Here is a 15230-nt window from a genome sequence, read left to right on the forward strand (position 1 = left end):
CAAAACACTAAGACAAAGTATTATTATCTTTACAAAAAGACTAGTTACAGCCATTTAAAAATTACTATATTTTGAAATTTGAAAATTTTGCATAATCCTCAAAATTTTTAATCAAACTATTAGTCAGTATTGTATTTTTATATATTACAAATTCCAAAAATGGTTCTCAGTACGTAGTGTAGGTGGCAGCACACATGATAATAATAAGATAAATGAATTAATCGTATGATTACAAATTACAAGTAATCATGGATTATAATTTTGTTCCATATTAGTTTATATTAATTATCCATGTTTGTAATTTTCTTATATATAGGTACACCTTTTTTTACTAGTTTTTCTGGCTTTTATTACAGATTCTGATTTAAACAAAAATGGGTTCCCTGGGGGTCCATATTCGAATGCGAAAAGCATGTTCAAACCACCAAAATAATTGGTATTGCTCACTCGCTCTTAAGCGATGTTTAATGATTAAGTAAAAAAAATTTAAGGGAATATGCAGGTATCAACGTTGATGTAAGCATAGGGGGGAGGGTTTAAAAATTTCTAAAATTCTGTTTACGTAATACCTTAATGACCTCTAAAAGTCGCTAACGGCCCTTTAAGAGACGTCCATTTCGGAACGGACATAACCTTTTTTGATCAAATTTTTTATTCTTTTTAATGAGGAACTTATACATATTTGGAAATATTTATTGCTAAATTCATTTCAGTTTATTTATAACGTATGAGCACATCTTTTACAGTTTTTAACTTTAATCGGTGAAAGAAGACAGTTAAAAAGTAATAACAAAGAAAGAAAAGTCTTTCTTTATCGAAATATTCTGTAATTACAATTTTACAATAATAATTTCAGAAATTTTTACATTTTGTATTAATACACAGTAATACATCGAACATATTAAGTATTCTTTAATGCTTCAAATTTTTAAAATTTATAATGTAAAACATAACATGACATCCGCTTATTGTTATCTATAGGAATTTCCATGGAAATGTTGAAAAAGAAACGAAATTTAATACAACAGTAAAATACATCACAATAAAATTAATTAATCGTTTTATTACATTTTATTTAAGAAATTGTGGACTTTTATTATTATGATAATAATATTTATCAATATTTACAACGCGTTTCTAATAAACATTTAAATAAATCATTCTTTAATTAGAAGATACTGTAGTTGCAATTCAACAGTTTCAATACTATTGAATAAATAGCAAAATAATTTCTACTGGCACAATAAAAATTTAAAATTCGTACTGAACAGCGTTTATTTCCTTTTTAACAATAAAACAATTTAAATATTAAGTACTTAACTATAACTACTAAAATTTGAATAAAGTTCCTAATACCTTTTAATACAGTCTTAGTCAAGATGCCATTCTAAACCTAAATAAGTTAAGTATTTTTACCTATCCAAAAACTTACAAAAACAGTAGGCTTACGAATTTTTATCAAACAAATTAAAGGAAGTAACAATGCTACGCTAAAATTATGAGTTTATGATCTATCTCAAAATAATTCTAAAAAAACTATAGTTTTTTTTCGTGTTTTCGTTTATTTTTGTACGAAGTATAATTTTTTTGACTTTTCCAAGTTAGTTGTAAAGGTATACTGGTATGTAGTAAGGGTTCCAGAGTATTAATATAATTAAACCATAGAGATAATACAGTTAGACTACGCAAGTTCCAGGCTACCGTAAAAGTTGCTGTGAAATGAATAATAATGGGACCATTTTCCACCTTTTCTTTGTGCTTCTGATTGACCGGCACAGGTGACCATCACATATGTTACGTATGCATGCTGAAAACAAAAAACTTATAGATGCTGCCCCTTTATTTTCTGATTTTTTCTTCTAAGAAATACATTTCCAATGAACTTGCTTACTCTAATTGTATTATCTCTATGGATAAAGTAAACAAAAACGAGCAGAACAAACCCAAAGTTTAATGGTACAGAGTATTTCCAGCAGGACGAAAATGGAGCCGAATATTTTAGAAATCATGTTTTTTTAGGCTTTTTGGTCCTTCTGATGGGACCAAGTTGGGTATTTTCATTACATTTCAACCTTTTCGCTCATGTTTTTGTTTTATCAATTTCCAAGCTAGAACCTGTTAAAACTCGCGTAATTTAGTAGAAAAAAAGGATACGTGTCAGGAAATACTTTACTGTTTTGACCACCGATTTTCATATAAAAAAAAAAGATAATAACAGTTGGCGTTTGTGTGTTCATGTTCCCAAGATATTTCGGATTTATACAACTACCTATTTTACATCCATTCTATGGAAAAAAAATTGTTTAGATATCATTAAAGTACACCATGATGGTGATATGCCACTGCAATAAGAATATGAGCTTAAACCCCTTCCATAATTTAGTTTTAGTTTTTAGTATATAACGAAAGAAAAACCACTTGGTATACGCTTATTCGATGGATTTGACAACAACTGTTTCTTCTTTTTCAAAAAGTATTTCAGTAATAATAGTTTAATTTTATTATTTCTTCCGCGTGAAGACGCCACTCTGCGTGGTGAAATGATTATTGTGGTGCTTTGTATCATAAACTTTGTGTTTATTGTTCTCGTAAGTATTTTCATGTAGTTTCCTCAGTTTAATTCAAAGAAATATTACGAAGGATGACTAAAAAATCAATATTAGAACGGACGTAAATTTTTGACTTTTATTTTTCCAAAAATTCTGAAAGTTATGGAAAAGAAAATGCCATTTAAGTAATCTTGAACATTTTAAATGCCTCATTTGGGGTAAAACTACATTTTATAACGTCATAATCTGTCTTTGTACCATAAAGATATTTAGGCCATAGGTCGATATGTATAGTGAATCGACCCCAGAGGGAACGCACTTAAAAGTAACTAGACATAAGAAGCAGTCTTTAATGATAAAATTTTTTGTACATTTATAGGGTTTCTAATTCTTCTGAGAAAAAAAAATATTATCTATTTTGTTTTTTTCTTTTCGAATTATTTAAAAACAAAAGTAGACAAAGATCTTAAAGGTGCAAGATCAATATATTTCGTAAGTAGCAATGGTAAAGGTATAGTTGATGGTCCCGGGTGGGATCGACAGAGGAGGTCTCCCCTACCACTGTACCATAAAAAGTTCGTGACGGTCTCACCCCCATAAAAAGTTATAGGGGTTAGATGATGGCCCCCCACTTCCGAAGGAAGACCTTTACCGTACCAATATCTCCTGAAAAGATGATTCAGGTATCCCTCTGGAGCCAATGCACTGGGATTGTCGTCTTATGGCTTTTAGAATATACGGTAGGTATATTCCTTAGAACATATAAATATTTCCTTTGAAGATTCCTGCAATATGTTTTTATTTCTTCTTTTTAATCCACTGAAGACATACATACAGTATTATAGTCAAAGGTCGATATGCAGTCTCTTCCCGAAATAACTGGTTTATCCTAGGTTTGACCAAAGCCTCCAGACAAACCAATAAAAAAATGCGAATTTAGGCCTTTGACTGAAGTATTTTTAGTTAAACCTAGAAGTTCCTAACTTTTTAGTTAAACGTCGAAAATAAAATAATCTGTTTCGGACTTTGCCAAGTCGATCCTGGCAGATTCGGTCAAACGTCAATCTGTACTGCACTTTTTAAACATGTTTATACGTGTCTTGCGGTGTTCCGATAAATTATTTTGTCATTTCACATTTGGACATTGAGCGTTCGGGTGTGTAAGATTAAAGATGAGTGAATCAAACAGTGTTGTCACTGAAAACGTGGATAATGAAGTTTTATAAGTGAAGAAAATATAAAAATAAATAAAGAAAAGGTAATTGAGGGTCTTCAGGCTCAGGGTAATGTTATGAAACAATTAACTGAACAAAAATTTCCGCCAATCGCGATTGGAAAAACTGTAACCATACGTAGGTACTTATTCCCAGCTTCAATAGAGCCAAAGGGGATACTCGAAATGTTTTGGGTACCATACAAGATAAAACAGTTGATGGTTTATACAGGGTAGGAACGAAATACGGAGCAATAAATACACGTTTTTCGAGGAATCAAATAAAAGAATGCAAAGAGAATTTTCTTAATTTCGAAGATGTACCTGACGTTCAGCTGTCTCCAAAAACATCCTAAATTTGGGAGTCATAAAATGCCACTGCAATAAAAAAAGTTCTTAAAAATTATGTAAATGTAAAAAAATTTAACGCAATTCTAAATGTCATAATGCTTCACCATTAAAACAATAAACATTAAAGTTAAAAAATGTCGTTTTATTATACCTAATCGAACAAAATAAGACATTCCAATATCTAATTGAGGTTTGTCTGGTGAAACCCCGATTTAATAAAATTGACTTTGGACGTTTGCCTGACCAAATTAGTTTATCCTAGGTTTGACGAAAATTTTTTAGTTAAAGGGCGAAAAATGTCATTTATTTGGGCTTTGACTAAAACTTTAAGTCAGACCTGAGGATTGACTAATCAAACCTAAGAGTGTCAGAGCTTCGAGGTATGGCTGTAACATATATACTATATTATAATAAACACGTAGTATTAGCTGGAGTGCGATAACCTGATAACTAAAATAATTTTAATGTTTCTTGTTTATCAAGACAGTTTAAAAGTAGGATTGTCTAAATAGATTACCCAAGGACTATAAACTGCAAATTATTTAAAATAAAAAATTCTTTTTGAATTAAAACTGACGGCTGGCACCTAAAAATACTTATCTAATGTTCAAAACAAATTAGTTAGATTTTAATAAATTCTTTGTTATTGGATGTCCTCTACTAGATTTGGACAATATCATGGAATACATTACAACGTGAGCATAAGTTTATGGTGTTTTCTTTATTAGGAACAAGTAGGTATAACGTGTAATTTTCTTTTACGATTAGTAAAAGTTTGTAATCCAGGTTTTCTGAAAAATCACATCTGATACTTAGACCAGTTGCATTTATTTGTGATTCTTTGCTATGCAACGCATTTAGTTTCGATGTACCTACAGAAATTAAAAATTATGATTCTAATGCTAAAGCAATTCTTCTATGGCGCATATGTATACCGTATTGCCATGTTGGTGCCTATTTTCATGGAATAATACTGTACACACTAGGCAAATTTTGATGTCTCTATTGGACAACTCGGTAAATGTAAGTGATATTTTATTGGTATCTTGTCATGTCGTCTTTTAATTTACAAGTTATAAACAAAAGTTGAAAATTTCGAGTTTTGATTATATGTCTGCTTCTTGTTTGTTTGGGAAATTCGAAAAAAAGAACAACTTTTATGGTAATTTTCTTCCATAGAATACAGTGGCGTAATAAAAAGTACAAAAAATTCATGAACTTTTGAATTTTGTATTGTCTTGTAATTTTTTATGGTTTAACTAAAAAGATTTTTTCCTGTTTTCAAATACAAGCAATATACGGGGTTGCATTGGATGTGTAAGCATTTAATAACAAAAATAATATTTTCGCATCTAGTTTAACTTTTGTTGGTTTCAAGCACTTTTAAATCGTCTTTTTTAAATGCCTAATGCTAATTTGCGTTTTCATAATTAACTACATTTGGTCTTAAACCCATAAAATCCCTTCTGCAAATTACAAAAAATGCACCGACATGTTTGAATGCTTTATTTATTGTAAGTAATGACAGTCCGATGACACCGAAACGTGTTTCCCAGAAATAAATAAACCCCTTAAATCTATTTTTGCGAGAATAGAAACAAAATTACTATTACTTTTAATAAAACATTCCAACATGTCGTAATTTTTTGTGGGACGTCTTATAGATGAAATGATTTAATTATGAAAATGCAAATCAATACCACACACTTTAATATGTCAATCGGTTAATCACTGTCATACAAACGACAGGCGCCTACTACAAATAGAAAATGTAAAAGCAGGAAAAACTATTTTTTTAATTAAATTATAGTAAACAAAAAAAAATACAACTTTATACTAAAATTAAAAGATGCATGAATTATTTTGTAATTTTTGCGCCGCCATTGTGTCCTATGCAATAATAAACGTAAAAGTTTTTTTCTATAATTTTATAGACAACCAACATGTAATAAAAGCACGAAGTTTTCAACTTTTGTTTATAACTCGAGAAACAAAAAATGACAAACAACTTTTAGAATAGGTATCAAGCCTGGCGGGTCTGTTCAACTTGAAGTCGTTAGACTCGAACGTCCCGACCGTTGCACCGCGCACTGTCGAACCGTTGCACCGCGCGAACGTCCCGACCGTTGCACCGCGCACTGTCGAACCGTTGCACCGCGCGAACTGCCAAACGTTGCACCGCGCAATATATGCGCGGTGAATCGGTCGGGCGACTCTTCGACCGACGGCCGAATACCAATAAATTTATTTCAGAAAAAGAGATCGAGAAGGCGTCATTTCTTTTGTATGTCTTACGGTTGTTCTATAAATTTATAAAAGCAAGTGGTTAGGCCAGCGAATATACAGATTTACATCATGTTGACTCATTAAAATTTGATTTGAGACATGAATTTTATCAAAACAGACAGATAAGTATACTTATAAGACAAAATTTTCATTTATGTATGTTCTCAATTTGTGTGCGTTGTTTTACCCGAGTGGAAATTTCTTTTCGTCGTTTCGCCCGTAACTGCGACAGGCATTCTCAGAAGTGACGCGGTGGTCATGTCTGTCGAAATTCTTTGGGAGATTGCTTAGTGGTAAGTGCGGTCTGCTGGTGTCCAAAACTTTAAAACTTTTTGGTATTTCATTCCCATCAGCTACTAATACTGGTGGACAGGTAGACTATCCCTACTACGCCGGAGGGTAGGGCGGAATACCCTCATCAGCCTCCTTTTAGGAATCACTGAGATGGTTGGGGTGAGAAAGATGAGACAGATGAAATGAAGACAGAAGATAGTTAAAGATTATATATGTAACATAAGTGTCCCAGCGTTTGCCTAAATGATCTAAGTAAACCATAGAAAAACTTGGATCAGTGCAGATGAACTCGGAATCGAACCTGTGTTTTCCCGAATTCTAAGCAATGGTCTAAACCATTGACATATAATAATGGACGTGCCTTAGCCGTATGTCGTTGTGATAATTTCTCGGCACAGGGCGTCTTAACAACGACACTTTCATGAGAGAGATAGATATTGTCCGAAACTTCACTCCATCTCTTTTTTTTAGCATACCACAATTCTGACCACTAGGACACGTCCAGTGATGTTGCGTATAGTAGAGCTCTCTAGTAGCTTTCAATGTAGGTATCCAACAGCATTGTATAGTAACTGGGTATCATCAAACAGAATTAGGTGATCGCCTTCTCCGAATGTGTGCTCTGCTGATTTTTGTGTTCAGCCCAACCGACAATTTCTTTTGTGCTCTGATATTTTCGTATTAATAGATCTTTCTGTGTTTCCGATGTAAACTTTGCCACAGCTACAGGGTATTTGATAGATCTGTGAAGATGGTCGAAAATCCTTATTATCTTTCGTAGATATAAGGGCCTCCTTATTCTTTGTGGTAAGAATATAAATCGGTTTAGTCAAATGGATTTCTAACACTGCCTGTTTTGTCCATGATACCTTTTAGATATGGTAAAAAAGCCTTTTTTGCTGGGGGATTTTTATTTTCATTTGGGTATCCTGTCAGAGCACGTTTTAGAGGGCCGTTTTATTTCCGTAAAGCTATAACTACTATTCTCCTCAAGCGCTGCTGTAGGTATTCTAATTCCTCTGTTAAGAATTTTGGTTCGCAAATTAGCCTAGCGCAGTTAATCAGTTTAGTGATCACTTCCATTTCTTGTTTTGGATGGTCGTTGGACGGTTTGCGTAGGTATTTGTCGGAGCATGTGGTGTTTCTAAATACCCTGTGCCCTAGTCTGCTATTTTTCCAAGTAACCAAAAAATGGAGGAGAACCTTCCTGTTCTTTTTCCAATGTGAACTTTATTTTGCTGTTCCGGTTGTTTAAATAGTTTAGAAATTGCCTTGGTATAAAGATGTAGTGAAACCGCGAACACATCGTCGATATATCTGAACTAGTATTTAGATTTTTCTTGCGGAGTTTAAAGCAGTGCGTTCTCAAAATTTTCTATGTAGAAGTTTGCTACCACTGGGCTTAAGGGGTTTCCCATGACAACCTCGTCTGTTTAATCGTAGAATTCCCCATTCCATAATAAATACGTTTATTTCAGACATTGACTGAACAACTTCGTTAATTCTTCCGGGAAGGGGTTCAAGATTAGAAATAATGCCTCGTTCACAGCCGTACTCTAAAAGGACAGCCAAGGGAAAAGACAGAATTCCCCATTAGGGAAAGGTTTCCTACAACCTGGAGGATAAAAATAACGACGCATCTCAGATCAAAGGACAGCAGCGATCTACAAAAACAATCATAGAATAAAGCTCACAGCGATATTAGAACAATCTTTTTCAAGAAATACGTGGGCCATGGGTGTAGACGATGGATATGTGGTTCCGAAAAAAACAAGGAAAATCACTTACAACGAAAGAACGGTCACGATGCACCGAAAACCGATGAGCCTAAAATTCTCCGGTTGCCTTTCAGTACTTGTAGAACTGAACCAACATGTATAAAAAAAAAAATTCGAACAAATCACACAAATTTCGACAACGCTACTAGGAAGGAGTGAGGAACCACCCATTCACTGAAGATGATCGTAACAGGCTAATCGCCCTGCTCGACAAAGGGACGTATGTACACGAGCGCCTACAACCTTCCCATCAAGTACTTGATAAACATATGACGTCTTTTCAGGCGACTTAGAAGGGAGAGGACTAAACGCAGTAGCAGTTCACCGAACGAAAAACCAATCAAAGAAAATATCGCTTGTACTGTTGGTAGCACCCAAGAAGTTAGAAGATAGAAAGAAGGTAGAAATCTAAAAGATCAGAAACATTCTGCCAGCTGCGGATCAAACTAGAAAAATACCGCCAACAACGGCGACAATCGGAATGCCATCTTTACCAAAGCATGGAACATGTCCAGCGGAACTGCAGGATGCAATGGACAACACTCCACACCGACCGCCTACGAAACTCAAGAGAAACTATTCGACGATGGGTCTGCACCTAAAGGCTAAAAGATGAGACCACCAAGCAACAGAATCGAGGACGATCTTTGATTAACTCGACCTTTTCAATTAATTCGGCAATAATAGACTTAAACAATGAACTAAAAGGTATCAAGATATCAGACAAACTACTACACCACCTACTTGACGAGATATAATACGCGCTGTTATTTCTTCTACGAAAGTAACCGAAACACCAAAAATATCATCACATGACTGAAGAAGACTTGAGGGGAACAGGTTTTAGTATGTAGGCTCGAGGACACTTTTCTTGTAAATCCGACATTACTCAGTCGTATGGACGGCTGGGTGTCTTCCGAAAATTTCCTTTCCTCCGCTAAAATAAAAAAAAAAGACACCGGCACTTATCTTCAAGAGAACTTTGACTGAGACTACTACCACGCCAGCCTTGATAATATCTGCCGCAGTTGCAGGCGAAACGTCGGCTAGAAATTTCCATTGACAACGGCTAGAAAACCCGAGCTTAACAACGCACAGAATAAACCACGGCCGCGAAAACCTACACACGATTAAAGTTCTCAATTTGTTGCATAATTGCAATAAGACTAAACAAGTTGAAAAAAACGTTAGTTGGCTTTGGACGGATATTTAAACAAAAAGTATTTCAATATATTTTTGTAAAATCAGTCCAATTTTTACCTAGTAATTCAAGGATTGGTATAGGTCTAGATGATGGCCCTTCGAGGTTGGGGTGGGGGGGGATTGAAAGAGGAGGTCTCCCCCACCACTGTACGATAAAAAGTTAGTGACGGTGTCACCCCCATAAAAAGTTATGGGGTTAATAAATATGCCAATTGTTATAGATTTCTAGGCATGTAAATATTTATATAGTCCTTCTTAAACAATATTCAAAGGTAAAACTAATGAAAAATACAATAAAATTATTGAGAAAGTTATATAAAACATTATTTAAATATCTTTATAAATAGGTTAGGTTAGGTTATGTTATCGGGTTTTGTTCAAGTGACCACCCTTTTTCGATCCCCCATCTCCACCCGCTTGAAAATAATTATTTTATTGAATTTTATTTGAATTATAGTGTTTAAAAATTGTCAAAATAATCAACTTTTAACCCCCATAACTTTTTATGGGGGCGAGATCGCCGCAAATTGTTTTTGGGGTTTTACTCAGGTGATCACCCTCTTTCGATCCCCTCCATCCCCTTCTGGGGTGGAGGCCATCATCTAGACTTTTACCCAAGGATTTTAAAAAGGGAAATTTATTTAATATTATTAAACAGTATTTGTTGTCTGTGTTTCTGAAGATTTATCATGTTAATACGTATATGTATATGTCTATGTAAGTTAGCTTTAGTACCTAAATTGTTTTGTGGATAATGATCCATTATGGACAGATTTTCGCAAACAATAAATTTTACAAAATTTTGAGAGTACAGTAATTCCATTGTAATTATGTATGTACATATATGTAATGCGTATTTAAATCTATTTACGAAAATAAACAGTTATGCATAGGTACAATATTTATATTTAGTGAACTTGTTGTCAAGAATTTTGAAAAATGAGGTAATGCATTTTAAATGCCACTGATTCAGAAGGCTTTTGCGGACGTAATGTTAATTTGAACTAACTTCTTTTTAAGATTACATACTTAACCCTGCATGTAATGCTGGTAATACGAATACACAAGGTTCGTTAATAAAATAATGAAGAATAATGTGTTTTCACTGTACACTTTAGACTCTTAGAGCATATACTACTAAAAGTCGTTAGCTATGTATTCCTTTGAACAATGTTAGTGAAATTATTGGCTTAAATTAATTTTTCACGAATAATAATCAGCTAATCGCATGTAGAATGAGAGTGAAACAGAAGTTAGGTACACTCATGCTTTCTTTTTCTTCTTCGGCAGACGTAATACCTACTTTCTACACATAACATTTAACCATTAGTAGCATATGCTTTAAGCCAGAGCCGGGCAAACTCGGCTCTTTTGACTCCCGAGCGCTCCTCAGGTATAGCCAAGGAGCTCTTCATTGCTCCTGCGAGTGCGAGTGAGATGATTCTTTCCTTTTCTTATCCCTTCCATTTCGTAGGTGAGTCCCCTCTTCCATAACCGAACCCAATAGTATTACGAACGTAGTCCAGCATGCTACCCCTGAGCTGCAGGACGATCATTAGAAAATTTTCGTAGGTATTATTTAAGCTGCGAGAGAGGCTTCGCTCGTCAAAGCGATGAAGGGGCGGAAGGGAGAAGAAAAAGAGAAAGCAATATGGGTCATTACTGCTTACTCTCTCGTACTCATTGAAGGGTATGGAGTAACCCAAACTAACCTTAGGTAGCGGTCCCTACAAAGTTAATCTTTGCCCGACTCTGTTTTAAGTGCTGCAAATCTGTCATAATTTGACAAATGAACGATATGCTAATGGTTTCATTATTTTAATCGCAGACCTCGTATAGTATGCACTACAATAAATGAGCATCGGTTACTTATGTGACAATCACCCTGTTCAAAATCTAAAAATTATTATATTACTGTAGTTATATATATATATAACTTGTAAAAAGTCTATAGATAATAAACTCATATTCTTTTGTAACATTTTTCCTTGTTAATAACAACGTGTTCTTAAAAAATAATTGGCAGCGTAGCGAAAATAAAAACTAATGTTTAACAACGATCCCATATTCTAACAATAGGAATAATAATAAATAGAGCAATATTCGATTAGATTCATTTATTGAAGTCTATTGCACCGTGATTACAGATGTGTGAGACTAATCACTTCACATAAATTAAAGGATAAATAAAGAAAACATTTTTATACCTAAATATGCCTTCATTGTCTATCCTTGCCATCCTTACAATACTCAGAGAAAACATGGTCCTGTAAATTAAGAAAAAATATTTTAAATTAAGTTGTTTATTAGGTCTTAACGATAAACGATTTTATGATAAAATAAAAAAAAATAAATGAATAGATATAATTTTTCATCTTTTTGTGTGAATGGGTCTAGCGTCTAGCCAGTAAAGCATAAAAATGACACTGTCGTATATCATATATTTTTACAAGAATTTTTCTAGGATTAACTTCAATACATTAATGTGAATTAACTTTTACCACTTACAGATAACCTCAAATTAATGAGGAAAATTTGTTGCTGCTATCACGCCCTCGCCGGGATTCGAACCTCTTTACAGACCATCTTTAACAAAGAGACACGAGAGGTGACAGAACCATCGATTCAAAGATTAATTCAGTTTAATGTATTGAAATTAACGCTACAGAAATTCTTCTAAATGTCTCATTGTTGATAATGATTATACCTATGAAGTTAGATACGTACTGTCGTTGTTGCTGTTACCTCTCGTAGGTTAGTGGTAAAGCAATGATGTGTAATGCTAGGGACCCAGGTTCGATTCTCGGCGAGGGCGTGACAGAAACAACAATTTTTCCTCATTAATTTGAGGTTATCTATGACAAAAATTGATTCAAGACTTAATTAACTTTAATATATCATATACTAATTTTAGGGATAGAAAAAGTCACGTTATTGTTTTGGCGGCTATCTTCTACAACATCCCCGGGGACATACACCAATCAATAAAAAAGTAAAGAAGGTAAATAGGCGTCATTCATTGTTAGTGCAATTTTTACATGCTAAACCATCTACTCTTTCATTATAGACAAAAAAAAATGATTTTAAGTTGTAAATATATTAGATATACAAAAATTATTAACAATCAATTATTTAAAACCCTCGAGTTAGTATTGCTCACAGTCAAAGTGTTTGTCCTCAACTTTTAACGTAAGTTATCATTAAGATTTAGGGTGTACCTGCTCTTCACAAAGATTTTATCGTGTTGTGTGGTAGGCATCCAATTTATTGCCGCGTGCTCTAATTAATTACTGGTAAAGTTAATGCGGGGTGTAGATAAAGAAACTTGGAAACATTCCAAGGACACAAGAAGCCATTGAATAAAGAAGAAAGTTAAGAATAAGGTTTACATGATAAAAGTATCTACAATTATACATTCCTGTCGACAAAAAGATAAATTAAAGCATTCTGAATGACATTCAAATATGTCTATTGTCCATAGATGGGTCTTCGATCATAAAAAGTTTATTCCAAATTCAAAAAGCAACGAATCATTTATTACAAATGTCGAAGATTCTAAGAGTGTAGACGTTTAAACTTTAATTGGTCTTTTAAACTCAACTCTACTTACGCATATGATTGTGTAAACGGATCTTACATCGGATTTAAAATAAATAAGCTATGAATTGGAAATATTTCAATGGGTGGATGGAGGCAGGCTGGCCAATTAATGTTTTTAATTATTTTCACTATTATCAGTCTACTTTCCTACGTCAAATGTATCAAGCAGTGAACCATAGACTGCAATTGAGTACGTAGTCAAAAATAATTTTATCTGGTGCAAGAAACATGTATAAAATCAAAACTAAATTTATTTTTATGATATGGTAGGACACCTTCTCAGGCATGAAGGTCTGGTCAGAGACATATTAGAGGCAGAAACAGGAGTTAGGAGGGGTAGAGGTAGACCTAGGTTAGATTACTGTTCGCAAATAGTAAAGGATGTTGGTTGTTCTAGTTTTACGGAAATGCGAAGTTTAGTTCAGAATAGGAAAGAGTGGAGATACGTGTCCAACCAGTCTTAGGACTGACGACCTTATGATGATGATGGCTTGAAAAAGTAGAAAAAAATAACACTTAATTGAGTCGAAGTTTTCTAGTTTTTTTTTAGAAAATAGTTTTTCGAACCATTTCCACAGTAATTCCTTTCACAAATTCGTTCTCAATATGAAGACAAATGTTGGAGAACGTCTTTATCATTCTAACCTTCCTCATGTACGAATGTATATAACAACGAAGTGGTATTTCATATATTTTGCGATTCTATATACCAAGGTTTTTACTTTCACATACAGTACCAGTAAGTGAATGAAAACGAAAACAATAGACAGTTATCGCTCTTATGTATAATAATCACTTAAATTGAATCATTGCCTGGTGAGATCACAAAGGACAAGAATTGTAAGAAATCGCAAGTGTAAATAGCGTCATCTTAGGCAGTGATACAACCCTTGATAGTTTGTTAAGAACCCTTTGGGCAAGCTGATTCCAAGCGATCCTAGAAACTATGAGAGACAAGAAGCTGTATGAAACATTAGAAGCGACGTAGCGTACATATAGTAGATTCAGCACAACCACATATCGCAGTAGTCCTGGCCCATCACTCCTTCCACAGTCAATTCTCTAGCATACATGGTCCAACATTTGGTAGAAACGGTACAAAAACTTTACGAGATAAAGCAAAAGATGGCAAGTCCTTCTTGTTCCAGAATAAGCTCGAACTGGGTTAGTTTTTCCAAACAGCAGGAATATGTCAGATATGTCAAATGGTTTATGTTATTACCATTAGAAAGCCAAGACTCGCAAATTCACCTCGCTGTGTACAATTCAATCTAGAGAGTACACGGTAGATCACCAGTGACAACGCGTGATATCCGTCCCAGTCAACGACGCCTTTCCATTACGGATAGAATTATACGCCAGTAAATTCTGATCGGCTCGGTACTGATATCTGCGTCTATCCCAAGTTATTTATACCAAATTCTTAACTTAGGCCTACGTAGAATCTTTTTATGACGATTCATCATTCCAGATATCACAAAACCCCTCATTGTCACCGATTCCTTGGTATATATAAATGAATTAAACAATCAACGTCTTTTGGATTAGCCTCTCTTACCACCCCTGCTAAGGTAATAACTATCAATCGCAATCATCACGGATAACAAGTCCGGTACATCCACATGTGGATCTGTTAAAAAAAATCGGTTTACTGACGATAGTTCAACGTGACAACGTCATAAGAAAATACTGATGGAATGGTTTCATTTTTCAAAAGAAAATTTTAATTTTATTTGTTTGACAGATATATTATATTGTATGGATATAGAGAAGGAGGTAAATGGAAATGTATTATTGTATAGCAGCTGTCCACGCGGACGCATCGCTCAATCAAGTAGGAGAGAGACAGATGTCGAACGCTGCCGAACGCGGAGGCCGATTGTGCCTCTTTGTCGCTCGTTCCGCGCTCTCGCTTGCACTTCAAGCCTTAAATGGAACGCCTCAGAGCGAGGTAAC

The 15230-nt window shown here is 34.3% G+C and overlaps 1 protein-coding gene across 1 annotated transcript in view; it reads right to left on the reverse strand.

The window, feature by feature from the left end:
* Window positions 1–15230, reverse strand: part of LOC108736815 (calsenilin) — a 48064-nt gene that overhangs the window by 1553 nt on the left and 31281 nt on the right. Inside the window, exon 3 of the mRNA XM_025979593.1 lies at window positions 11882–11941. The gene's annotated coding sequence lies outside the window, so the exon portion shown is untranslated. The remainder of the gene's footprint in view (window positions 1–11881; window positions 11942–15230) is intronic.

This window comes from Agrilus planipennis, unplaced genomic scaffold (genome assembly GCF_000699045.2).
Source record: "Agrilus planipennis isolate EAB-ADULT unplaced genomic scaffold, Apla_2.0 scaffold142, whole genome shotgun sequence".
Taxonomy (NCBI): Eukaryota; Metazoa; Arthropoda; class Insecta; order Coleoptera; family Buprestidae; genus Agrilus; species Agrilus planipennis.